The sequence below is a fragment of the Nyctereutes procyonoides genome, unplaced genomic scaffold (assembly GCF_905146905.1).
Source record: "Nyctereutes procyonoides isolate TBG_1078 unplaced genomic scaffold, NYPRO_anot_genome, whole genome shotgun sequence".
Classification (NCBI taxonomy): domain Eukaryota; kingdom Metazoa; phylum Chordata; class Mammalia; order Carnivora; family Canidae; genus Nyctereutes; species Nyctereutes procyonoides.
The window spans coordinates 13005073-13018577 of NW_026575035.1; the positions used below are offsets into that span (position 1 = coordinate 13005073).

Here is a 13505-nt window from a genome sequence, read left to right on the forward strand (position 1 = left end):
AAGCACTCCATACCTTTGTAAGATACACATACAGGCCAGAGGATGGAGGATAAAACCCATGGAAGTTAGGGATCTACCATATTGGTGGTTCCTATGGTTCCAGAGGTCTGAAGCTGGATATCCCATCTAAAGTAAAACTGCTACACTTGGTACTATGTCCGCTAAGAAGGAGGTAACACAACTGGTGAGCTTCATATTTTGATATGCTGCTCTGACTTATATCCTGGGGAACCCATAAGGCTGCCAGTTTTTACTGAGGCCTGATTCAAGACAAGATTCTTCAGCAATAAAAGCTGCCCTGACTCTTGGGGCAATGCCTTAGCACACCCACTAGTACTACTACTGACACAGCAGGCAGGGATGGGGTAAGGGGCCCCTGACAAGGATCAAGAGAATAAGAGTTATGGACTCCTTAGGGTACTGTCAATAACTTTTGTCCATTTGGTTCTTGGCTTGCTACTAGGCTGAAGTAAAGATTATATACCTGCCCATGGGAAATCAAAGTCAAGAAACTGTGTATTAAAAACAGCCCATCATGAACAGTATTATCTGACCCACTGAATCATAAAATCAGACTGTACAAAAGCATTCCACTTGATATGTTAAAAGCAAGACTAGGCCTGAGCAGTTCTAGAAGGCACAAGTAAACTACAGAACACCTGGTACTTGCAGCATCTTCCTTTTTAGCTCTCTCAACACATGCTCCCAGGGAGGATCCTATGACCAGTTAGCAGAGGAGGGAAAAGACATGTCCGATTATGAACAGACATGTATGGTACGTTAGTTCCAACCAGAAAGAAGAAAATTTTGCCCTATTCACAGATGGTCCTGAAAGAGTGGTGAAGGGAAATCTTCCCAAAGTGGGCAGAATTCTGAGCAGTATATGTGGCGTCAGGAGAAATGCATGCCCGAGGTATATATCAATGCTGACCTGTGGCCAGTGGTTAATGGATGGCTCACTGGAAAAAGAGTTGGAAAGGACAAGATCCAATTGTTTTTTAAAGGGGAGAATATATTCCCATAAGTTGTACTTTCATCTTTTTCTTAATCAAATTTTTTAAAAGTTTAAAAGGGGAAGGGGTTTGCAGATGCATGTAGATGAACTTTTCAATACAGCACAGAATATAAAAAACATTTGTATCCTACATAAAAGCTCACTGAAGAGAGACTCTCAATAATCAGGTAGTCAAGATGACTGCTCCTATGGATGTCAGTCAGCCTCTTTCCCAATCACCCATTGCTTGCTCAATGAATCCAAGACAAAGTAGCTAAGGCAGTATTTCTTTGTCTAACGCCTTTGACCTGACAGTTTATGGGTTACTTGGAAGGAGTGGAAGTTAGCTGTGAAAGTTAGATTATTTTAACTGGTTAGATGACTTAGCAGCAAAAAGTTGTTGAAGGTATTTACCAAACTCAGATCTAACACTTCTGGGAACTCATGAGCATCCTGAGAGAATCAGTCTATTAGACCTCAAAAAGAAGTTGAACTTATTTTCCACTGTGACTTGGCCTGAACTGCATGGGATCCAAAATTCTGAAGTACAGAAATATCTGAGAAAATGAAATCACTCTTTCAGAAGCAATTCACTCATTTTGGTGCTATGAATCACGGCTTACGCTTCTTTGCTTGCTTTTGATGCTTATGCACGGAAGATTCCTGAACGATCAAGTATGTGTCATATCTATGTCACTCAGTTTCTGGAGTACTCCGTTCAATCTCTGGGCAATGTCTGTGTTTTCACCGCTCAGTGACTATACTTCATTTTGTTGACATGGAGACCCATCATCAACAGCATAAACTCAGTATCAGAACTGTGATGGTCCCTGACTGAATGTACCCTCAGTTCTCAGACTGAATTGGCTGAATTGTGGTATCCTCCCTGATTTCATCAACAAGGATTAACTAAACCTTAGGCTAAGAACTATGTTTTTACGTGATGAAATTTGGCTCAATTACCTTCTTGAGTCACTTTTAAATTATTCATAAAATTCATGGAGTGACTTTTGCCATTTGAATACAAAAATAATAACCATAAAAATTAGAAGCATACAGAAAGGCATGTAGAAAAAATCCATTATTTCAGCACACAATAGACAAGTACAGTCAATATTTTTTGCATGTATTTCATTTTTCTGTCTATAAACATGTAAGGGTGTGACAATTTTTTATATCTGTATTATGTGTATCTGTACGTATGTTAAATGATGGAACATACTATTTTACAAATTAGTACTTTAAACTTCATATTTTAATACCAATAATGATAGTGATGATTATTATTACTGTATGCTAGGCACTAGGATGACATTTAATCTTCACAGTAACCCTAGGAGATACTATCGTCACTCTCATTTTACATGTGAGCAAAGAGACACTTAGTGGGGCTAAGTAACTGCTTAAAGTCATTGAAGCAACTGGTTGGTGGAATCAGAACTTGAAGTGGTGTCTCATTCCAGGATCTGTGATTTAACATGACACTATACCCCTTTTCTTCTCAAGATACTAAATTTTCTTCTATCATAGTTTTTATTAACACTATTTTTTTTAACAGTTTAAGGTTTATACTAAAATTGAGGGGAAGTTACACAGATTTCCCATGTACCTCCTGCCCCCATACAAACAAAAGGGCATAGATGGGCAACAATGTGGGCTTTCTCAGGCTATCCTGATCTAGCTTATACCAGTGCTGAGCGCCCAACTTCAACAGCAAAAACCAATATTAAGCCCTACTATGGCACCATCCCATAAGGGGAGCAGACAGCCACTTGGAGCAACATCTGTCCTCACAGAAGCCAGATTTGCCTTCCTTCCCCGAAATGCTTCTGGCCAGAAGCACCATCCTTGGTTATATCATGCCTTACTTACTGTCATAAATCCTATAAACATCACATCATGCCAAGGAACACATTTAAGGCCAGGAAGTGTGACAAAAGGCTCATAACCATAGAATGTGCTAGTCTTACGTCTCTTCGCTTAGAAGAAGTTGCCTAACAGAGCAATGGAATGGCTATAGAAAGCTCAGCTCTGGCACCTGCTGGGAGATAACACTGTTTAACACTGGTACCAGACCATAAGATGTGGTATACATGCTACACCAAAAGCCAATGTATGGTGCTATTGCACACCAACTCTGTCGGGCAGGAACCAAGAATAGCTCTTCTCAGTATTATCTCTAAGCAATTTCTGCTTTCTGCTACAATCCTGGGTTTGGAGGAGCGCTTCCAGTGAGGAACAGTCTAGTCCTGTTAAACTGAAACCTAAGCCTACTCCTTAGCCATCTGTGGTTTATGAAGCCACTCAACCTAGTAAGACAGAGGTCACTGTCCCAGTCAGGTGACTGATCTGGATTTCCAGTTGGAAACTTAGATGTCATTATACGGTGTGGGGAGGAGAATTATGTCTGAATGGAAAAGATTCAATGGGGCATGTCCAACAGTACCAGTCAATGGGAAACTGGCAACTCAATAAAGATGGAACTACTACAGACTTTGATCCTGTGGGAATGAAGGTCTGGAGTCCTCCACCAGTAAACACCTTTGACCAGCTAAGTCCTGGAAAATGGTAGGGGAACATAAAATAGGTACTAGTTATCAACTTGAGGCAAAAGACTAGCTACAGATGCCAAGACAATAGCAGTTTTGTTTTATCTTAGTTTTCTTCTCTGTTCCCTTCTATGAACACAGGCAGTGGTTCCAGGTGGGAGTATGAATGAACTGGATACAGTTGGCCAACAGTGACTAATTGTGTTTTCTCTGAGTTAGAAACAAGAGTTTTATGCCCAAAGTACAAGAGATAATACTAAGGGACAGGAAGGGGAGGACTCTGCTGGATATCCTCTATGTCTTTTCAGATCCATCTCCACCCTGCTCCACGCCCTGCGATGCTGACCCCTACAGCCTGCATCCTATAAGCTCCCTTGCCCTCTAGCTGCTGGTTGATTTCATCCCTCTGGCATGAAATGGGGAAAAGGGGATCAGGATATGTATTTGCTCATCTTGTGCCCTCCTGAGCAGGTTGCAGTTCGGTAGCTAGCTACTGTGTTCCTCTAAGGCCAAAAACTCCTGAGAGACGATCTTCTGTCTTATGACCACAACTGTTATAGGGACAAAATGCTGCAATTCTCTACCTTAGTCCTTGGACTAGATTAAATTATCTGAGCCCTAGTTTCCTAACCTAGAAAATGAGGCTAGCAACACCTATTTCACATAGTTGTTTTAAGCATTTAAGTAAAAAACCTAGCTCTGTATAAGTAGTCAATAAATTGGATCTAATACATAGCAATTTGTTTCAAATTACTTTTTATTCCTTCGTTCAACAAATACTTATTAAGGATTCATTATGCGTTAACCAATAGAAAGACAAAGATAAGAGAAAATCCTACCTGCAAAGAACTTATCTGAGAATGGTAAGCAATATAAAAATTTCAAAAGTTCAGTAAGCGTGATTTTAGATGTATGCATGGTACACTGTGAAAGCACAGAGAAGGGTCGCAGATGAAGACTCTCATATTCTCAGCCTAACTAAAAATAAAGCCAGGCAGATATGGGAGTAGAAATCTGAAAAGATCACACTTGCCTGCTTCAGTTTTCTCTGGAAGAAAAGAGCTAACATCCTGTATTGGAAATGAAGATGCTGCTGTGGAGAAAACCAATGAGAATAAATCATTTGCCCCTTCCCCAATAATAATAATATTATTAAAGAAAGAAAGAAAGAAATCACTTGCCCAAGCTACTATCCAGTTAATGGGCTAGGATTTAAGTCCAAATCTGACCAACTCCAAAATCTGTATGTCCTTGTTTGCTATACCAAACTGTCTCACTTTTTTTTTTTTAAGATTTCATTTATTCATGAGAGATACAGAGAGAGAGGCAGAGACATAAGCAGAGGGAGAAGCAGGCTCCCTGCGGGTAGCCCAATGTAGAACTTGATGCCAGGACCCTAGAATCACGACCTGAGCTAAAGGCAGACACTCAGTCAGTTAGCCACCCAGTTGCCCCACATTGTCTCACTTTAAATAAGGTCTTCCTTTCCTTTAAGTTAAATCAATCCAGTAACCTAACAATATTTAATATTCAATGGCTAAGCTTATTACAAGCAAGACTGTGTGACTTCTCACAAAAGTCTTACTGACAGGAAAACTGAGGAGAAACTGAAGCATAAAAGGAGAAGTAACCGGGCTCAGCTGATGGAACCAGGATTTGAACCCATGTGGTCTGACTTCAGGACTTTTACAGATTATACTACACTGCTTCTACAACAACATACGCTCTAAAGAGTCCTCTGGAAATCAATGAAGGCTCATAAATTTATTCTTATGTGGTCAGGAGTGAAACTATGAAAAAGCAACTCCACTATTACTATAAATGTAATCTATGTTTATTCTGTGAAACTGAAGCAATTAAAATTCTGCAAAATCATCTTATGGCCAGGCAGGGAAATAAAGCAATCAGAAGAGGACTGATATAAAGACCTCACAACTAAAAAAGAATAGGAAAAAAAAAAGCTATGTGGTTCATATAGGAATACAACTTGGAATTTTGGGGGAGGTTCATAGATATGCTAGGGTTTTCAAAAGAAGAATGGAGTTGGCGGGAGGCCACTTAGCTGGCTCAGTTAGTAGGCCTTGGGACTCTTGATCTTGGGGTATTGAGCTTGAGCTCCACTTTGGGTAGAGAGATGATGTTAAAAAAAAAATCATCTGCCTTCAATCTGTTGAAGAGTCACAATATAGTCTTGTAGATTGGTTCCCAGGGATACCCGGCTCACCTAATCTTGATATTCATCCAGTGAATCAACTCAGACAAGTCCAACATGACAAAAAGAAGCGGGTCAGATGAGAAGAGAACTTTCAGGGACCAGCCAGACTTTAGGAGGGACTGTGATTTGCAAAGGTAGACAAATAGCTAGTAAATATTATATTTATGTATAGTGGTTCTCATCAGGGGGACACTGGGCAATGCCTGGGGATATTTTTGGTTGTCACAACTTAATGGAGTTGCTAAGTGGCTACATGTCAAGGATGATGCTAAACACCCTACAACGTACAGGACAGCCCCTACAACAAAGTTATCTAGCTCAAGATGTCAATACTGTTGGGATTAAGAAACTAATATTTATGAAGTACTAATGCTAGGCACTATTTTAAGCTTGCCTTACATCTAACACATCACTTGCTTCTCATGGAGACTCATGAAGTACCTTTATCTGCATTTTACAGATGAACAAACTTAGGCTGCAAGATCCACATTCTCACACATCTTTGGGTGGCAGCACAGTAAGGTGATTACAGCTCTGACCTGAGAGCCCGGTGTGCACACACTGTCTCTCAATTCCCCTGCATGCATTTCTTTCTTCAAAATCCATTAGCTATCAGGTTAAAGAAAGAAAGTCATGCACAGGAAAAGCAGCTTTCTGATTCTGCCACCAGGAGGGTCAGGTTTGTGTAGCACTGTATCAAGATAAAACATCATATGCCAACATCTAACCAAGAGTGTGGTGCAGAAGAGGCCCTGGGTATTGGCCCCAACACAAGGACAATCAATGGCTAAATTATGAAATAAGGACACAAAAAAAGGATGCTATCACAGGATATAGTTTTTTAAAAAGGAAGTATTAAAAAAACCACTAATAGATTTATTTTTTTTTATTTTGGGGTATAAAAAATAGAAATATGGATGAAACACCATGATAGAAAACTGTCCAAATTCATGCTATGTTAAAATTTTGACGACAAATACTTCTTCAAATAGACAGCCACTGATAAAGGCTTTTTACAAATTAAGTTTTTTTTTAAAGATTCCATTTATTTATTCATGAGAGACAGAGAGAGAGAGAGGCAGAGACACAGGCAGAGGGAGAAGCAGCCTCCAAGCAGGGAGCCGGACTTAGGACTCGATCCTGGATCTCCAGGATCAGGCCCCTGGGGCCAAAGGCGGTGCTAAACCACCTGGATCTCCAGGATCAGGCCCCTGGGGCCAAAGGCAGCGCTAAACCACCAAGCCACCCGGGCTGCCCCAAATTAAGCTTTTTATTTCAATTCCAGGATAGTTAACATCAGTTAAGGCTTTTTTTAAAAGCATGTTTTCCCTTCATCATTGTGCCCATCTTTTTGTCCATTATATGCAATTACTGTCCTAGATCTTGTCCATCTTTATTTCAGACAGCCAAAAAACTGTTTCATAAAATCCTAAGAGTCTCCAGCTTTTCACCTCTAAAATTTAAGCAGAGAAGTTCTTAACTCCATTTCTTTCACACATCACAGATACTATCTGGTACTGACTAGTAGACCCTACCCCAAATTTCAGGACCCATACATTCTTAAGTATTACTATCCACTCTTAACTAATATGGCAGAGGGGGGTTCAGAGATTCACATTAAGGCATAAAGGGAGATTAAGAACAATACTCTTCCAGAAGGCAGGAAGTAGAGCTGGAAGGGCTAAACATTTTCTTCAGCAGGGGGACAGGACTGGGTGCTGGATGTATGGAAACAAAGGTCCTGAACGAGGGAACTGACAAAGGAAGAGACAAAAGAAAATCCAAGTACAGACCAGGGGCATGGCACAGGGACTGATCTGGAACATGGGGATACATCCAGAGAATATGAAAAGGAACTGGGCATGGGGATGTGGGCAGGAATTACTTCTGAGAAGGGAACAGGCCAAGAGAGTTGGGTTTCATTCTAAACTACACTAAAAGTACTTTAGAAAATTCTTACTCCAAACTAACTGGTTACCTTAATGAAAGTCTACTGTAATAGTATATACTCTGTATCTGTTGATTTCCACCTTTCAAAATACTAGCTCCAAACACATCCAATTCAAACAAAGCACATCTTTGTCACATCTGCAAATGAAATTCACTGCAGAATAGATGAGAAAAATCTAACAGGATCTGCCAATGGAAGATACATAATAACTTTCACCCTACACATATTACATGATGAATCAGTCACAACTTTTCCTGTTTTCCTTTCTTACTAATATATCCTTCCTCTAATTCCCACCCCACCCCCTCTTTGATTTTTCCCTCATTCTGCAATCACAAAGCAGTCCTGGTTTTTCCAAGGTTTATTATATCTCTAAGTTGAGGTACCTTTTACTTATCCTGATTTTTGATAAAGAAAAGTGATATATGGGCGGGTCATATATCAATAGGGACACAATGTAGGGACACAATACAAAAGAAGTCTGCACCCAACAATTTGACAGGAGTATCCAAAAATCTTGACAAAAATTTCATGAGTCTCTTGGTTCTCTGAAACTGGTTCCATTTAATACTGATATTTAAGGAAAGGACTGAATGAGGAGGTAGAAGCAACAGCTGACAGTCCTGTTTTCCAAAACTAGATTCACAGCTGCCAGACTAAGGAAGAAGGTCCTAAACTGAGTCCAACTGGTAACATGTCCCTTCACCGGTTTCAGTTCTAGATGTTACCTGCAGGTGCAACGCTCTGCTATCCTTCTCAGCTTCCTACAGCCACTGTCTTGGGCTCCCTATTACCAGAATGCCTGCCCTATTCCTGGCTTCCTACCCTTTTCCACTGGAAAGCACACTCCCAGCACATGTTCCAGGAAGATGGGAACACAGAACACCTTCAAGGATGATTCCTGGAGGACTGTGATCACTGGCAGAGTGATGGGTGGATGGAAGACTATATGAGGCCTGAGAACAACGAATGTGGAATACTGCAGGTCCTAGGAAGCTTTGCTCTGGCTGGGAAGGCTGGGAAGGCTGGGAAAACTGAGAAGGAACCAAAAACAAAACACCCAACCACCAAAGAACCCCCCATAAAGACAACAATCACCATCGCATTTCACAGTCTCTTTAGAGAACCTCCAATCTGGTATCTCTGCTTTCACTCTATCCCTGCAATCCGTTATCTGCGCAGGAGCCAGGTCATTTTCCTAATCACTATAAATCTGGTATTTTCACCCCATTGTTTAAACCCTTTCCATTGTTTCCCACTGCCCTTAGAATAAAATCCAAACTCTGAATTACTGCTACTAGCTTACAAGCACCCACATGGTCTAACCTCTTCCTATCTCTCCAGCTGCATCCCACCAGTGCCTCCCACCCCTCTACTCATCAGACTCCTATGGGAACAGCCCCCTTCCTACTTCTCACACACACTGAGCACTCTCGGATCTTAGCTCTTGTGCCTGTGTCCCCTCTACCTAGAATACTCTCCCTTCAGCTCTTCATCAGCTCTTCACACGGAGGCCTTTTTTCGAATCCCAATTCCTGCAACAAGCCTTCAGGACCACCTAACTACAGCACTCCTTCCTCAAAGTAATCTGTCATCATTCTGTTTTTTTTTTTTTTCCATTTTAGCATTTATAATCACCTAAGATCAGATATTGCTTGAGAACCTCCCCGACTAGCTTGTAGAAATTGCGACTTACGTACTGCTGGGCACTTTGTGGTACACATTTCATTTATGTTTTCAACAAACATGTGGAAGGAGGCATGTAAAAATTCCAATTTGCCAAAGTGTGTGAGATCTTCAAAGTAACCATGATTCATCATTCCTTAATGTCTCCTGAATCATCAACTTTTCCCTCTTTAACATCAATTCCATTATTAAACGTACTAATACACTACAGTATCCTAACAAAATTCTGAAAAATATAAATTTATTTAACAGATAACTTACACAGTGTTTACCAGGTACTAGAAATATGTAATTAGTCTGTGCCCCATCTTTCATTATTTGTATGAATGATCCTATCTGATGTGCACTAAGGCTTTTGAATACAGGAGAGCTCAGGATAAACACAGATGTTTATACAGTGTGATAAAGGAAACTTTACTTCCAAGCAAATATTTGCTTTTATGATTCTTACAGTAAAAGTTTACTGGTTAGCACATAAGAAGAAATTCCCCAAGGACAAAACATACAACCAATTACATATTTAAAACATACTATAAGTAATAAATTAATATGCTATAATTAAGTAATAAATTGTAGTATATTAGCTTTAAGTCCTGATCTTGTATTAGCTATTTATTAGTAAAAATAACATGAAGATTTTTAAAGTTTTAACTTTTAAAAAATTAGGGAGACGCCTGGGTGGCTCAGCAGTTGAGCGTGTCCGCCTTTGGTTCAGGTAGTGGTTCCAGGGTCCTGGGATCGAGCTCTGCATCAGGCTCCCTGTGAGGAGCCTGGTTCTCCCTCTGCCTATGCCTCTCTCTGTGTCTCAGATAATAAATAAATAATATTTTTAGAAACAAAAAAATAAAAACTTAAAAATTAGGACTTTTATATAGATTTTCCCTACCAACTCTTTTCTACCAATAGAAACTGCAGCTTCATCCTAGGAATGGTAAAATAAATTTCGTTGACACCTGTAAGTACTGAAAATCAAGACCAAAGAAAGTAAGTCAGGCTAATGCATGCCCTAGAATAGGAAAAACCCCAGTCAAGGTTTGGGAGGCAACAGGAGAGAAAATTAAATTTCAGAAATGTTCTAGAGACAGGTTTTTAATTTATCAAAAAAAGTCACATGTAAAATAAAAGCTGAACTGGGATATGTGCAAGGATATGTTGGTAATGAAATAAAACAAAATATATTAAACTAGATGCTGATATCAAGCAATAAAACCAGAAGCTTCTCACAATAGATAAATTCAAGTATCTTCTAATTCTTTTCTCTGAAGAACTAAGAGCTTCTGACATATATCTTCTCCATATATACAGGAAAATAAGAAAGAAGTATGAACATTTTATTAGTTTAAAAATAAGGGAAAGAAGGTAAACTACTTTCTGCAGACCAGAAAGAGGAAGAGAAAGTTGTCTTACCCATTTCAGAAAACAAAGCAAAGTGACAGTATTACTTGTGCGTAGAGATGCAAAAACAAAATAAAGCTTAAGAATAATTCCCCACAAGAAAATCCAAAGCTGCAGATGTTGCTCAATAATGTCTGTCTTGCCCTAATGGTTTTCTGAGTGACTCTGGATCTTTTTAAATTTCTGCCTGTCCAACTATGTGGGTGCTGGGCATGTTATTCTCCTTGCACCTCTTCTATGAATCCAGATCGCAATATTCTCATTTGGATCTTTTTATGTAGTATTAAATTTCCCCATGCCTTCTTCCTAATTGTCCATATTGTAGAAATGATTGTTGAAGCTCAATATTTAATGATTTAAAGACCTATAAAATAGAACTTCAAGTTCACGTTTACTTAAAAAACAAAGAAGTGGGTGCTTTATTTTTCCTTAAAAAAGTAACTGGAATTTGTGTGTGCGTGATTCTTGTCCTCCGGGAGCTCATATGTAGCAAAAAAAGAAAAGATAAATGCCCAAAGAATTACAATTCAAAACAGACTGTGATAAATTCTCTAAGAAAAGCATGAAAAGTTTCTAGAATTCATAGGAAGAAAAAAAACACTTCCAACTGAACTTATCTAGGTATTTGGGTAGTGACGTGTGAGGGAGGATCTGAAGGATGGGCACTCAAAACAGAGAGGGCAGCAAAAGTCCTCGGTACAGAGAAGAGCCATTCATCAAATTTGTCTGAATTCCTGCCCATTTACAGGAAAAGATCTACTCCATAAAAACAGAAAGAGAAACTGTCAAGAAGCAACACCTTGGGCTTTTACATGGCATTCTCATTAAAGCTTTATTTTACTTTCATATTTATAAGCATAAAATCGAAATCACTTTTCTTACATATAGGAGACATGCTGGAAAAGTACATTTGAGATCATGTAGAGAACTCTGAATGCCAGGCTTCTCACTCTGGATTTCATTCTGCAGATAAGGATGTAAAAGGGAACTTGAAAGGTTGTAGGTGGAGAGAATGGAATGAAATGGAGGAGGGCTTGAAGAAATAGGGTTTGGCAACAATAGAAATGGCAGGTTTGCAAAAAATTGACAGAAATAAGTAATAGCTATTTGCATGTAGAGTGCAAGGTAAAAGGAGGCATTAACATTGCCTCAAGGTTTTATTCCTGGTAACCAGAAGAAATCACTAGAAATAGGGGGAGGGGAGAGCAGGGCAAAAGGACAATGAATTGGTTTAAGTAATTAATAGCCCTAGCTGGAAATGTCTGCATCAGATGCACAAATCTGACATCTTCTGGTGCCAGGCACTGTTTCCAGGCACTTAGGATACAGCAGTGAACATAACTGGCAAGCACCACAGCCCTCATGGAACTTACCCTCTAAAGGCAGACAAGAGATAATCAACAAGTAAATAAAGAGATAAATATATATTATAGGAAGAGTGGGGTTGTATAGAATTTTAATTAGGAGTGTCTGAAACAGTGACATCTAAACAAATACCTAGAGGTGAGGGAGTGAACCACACAAGGAGCCAGAAAAGAGTCAGCAACTAACACACCAATATCATCAAATAGTTTCACTCTGTGATGCTTTTGAAGTTAGCAGCAATTGCAGTGTATCTCTTTTGACCCAGTCCGATTTCCTTGGGCTAGCATTCAGTGTTCCACTTCCTGACTCTATCCTACCAGATCAAGAAAACTTCACCAATAACACAGTGATAACAAACTGCCTAGTAGGTCATTTTGTTTACACTGGCTGTTGATGTTCCCTACATAGGAGAAAGGACTACACTTTAAAACAACAAAACGAAAGCACTGTTAGAACATGTTTGTACAAAGCTTAAGAAGACAATCATCTTGTTCTCAAAGCAATCATTGATGTAGCAACTTTTGGACTTGTAATTTAAATCAAAGGTGCTAAAGAATGATTATGAATCATGCAATTAAGCTACCAAGGAGGATGCTGCAGAGAGAAAAACCATTCACAGCACCACAAAAACTGTCAAAAATAAAAACAGTACGATTATCAAAATCAGAAGTAATATCATTCTTTGATTTTATAATTTGTTGTTCAGCAGAGCTGAATTCTAGTCTGAGCTATGAATTTTATTGGTTCTGAATCCTGTGGCCTCATCTTTATCTGTAAAGGGTAGCTGTTGCGATTTTTCAGATTCCTTTCAATTCTGAAATTCTATGGGCTAGTTATGGTTCCTATGATGTTTAGTTTATTTATGTACTTCGATTCACTGGTATACCTCCTTTTGCAGTAATAGTGCAAATAAGCACCCATCCCAAGTAGCAAAACTTGTAAGCTTTGTATAAAAGTGACATGACCTTTTAAACCTACTGGAGGGTGGTGTTTACAATGAGGTTATCCCCTCTGAAAGTGCTTTTTTCATCCCTCTTTTAATTTTTTTTAATTTTTATTTATTTATGATAGGCACACACAGAGAGAGAGAGAGGCAGGCAGAGGGAGAAGCAGGCTCCACGCACCGGGAGCCCGACGTGGGACTCGATCCCGGGGTCTCCAGGATCGCGCCCTGGGCCAAAGGCAGGCGCTAAACCGCTGCGCCACCCAGGGATCCCTCATCCCTGTTTTAGAACAGTCTTTAAGGCTCTGAGGCTTCTGTATCATTTGAGAGTGGATTAGATTTGAAATCAGGTGGATGATCACATCTCTAGGAGGTGAGAAAAGTAATGAGACCTTATCTGGTGGGAT

The 13505-nt window shown here is 39.6% G+C and overlaps 1 protein-coding gene across 5 annotated transcripts in view; it reads right to left on the bottom strand.

Moving 5' to 3' along the window:
- SGK3 (serum/glucocorticoid regulated kinase family member 3) overlaps positions 1–13505 on the bottom strand; it is a 133348-nt gene that overhangs the window by 66571 nt on the left and 53272 nt on the right. The window lies entirely within an intron of this gene.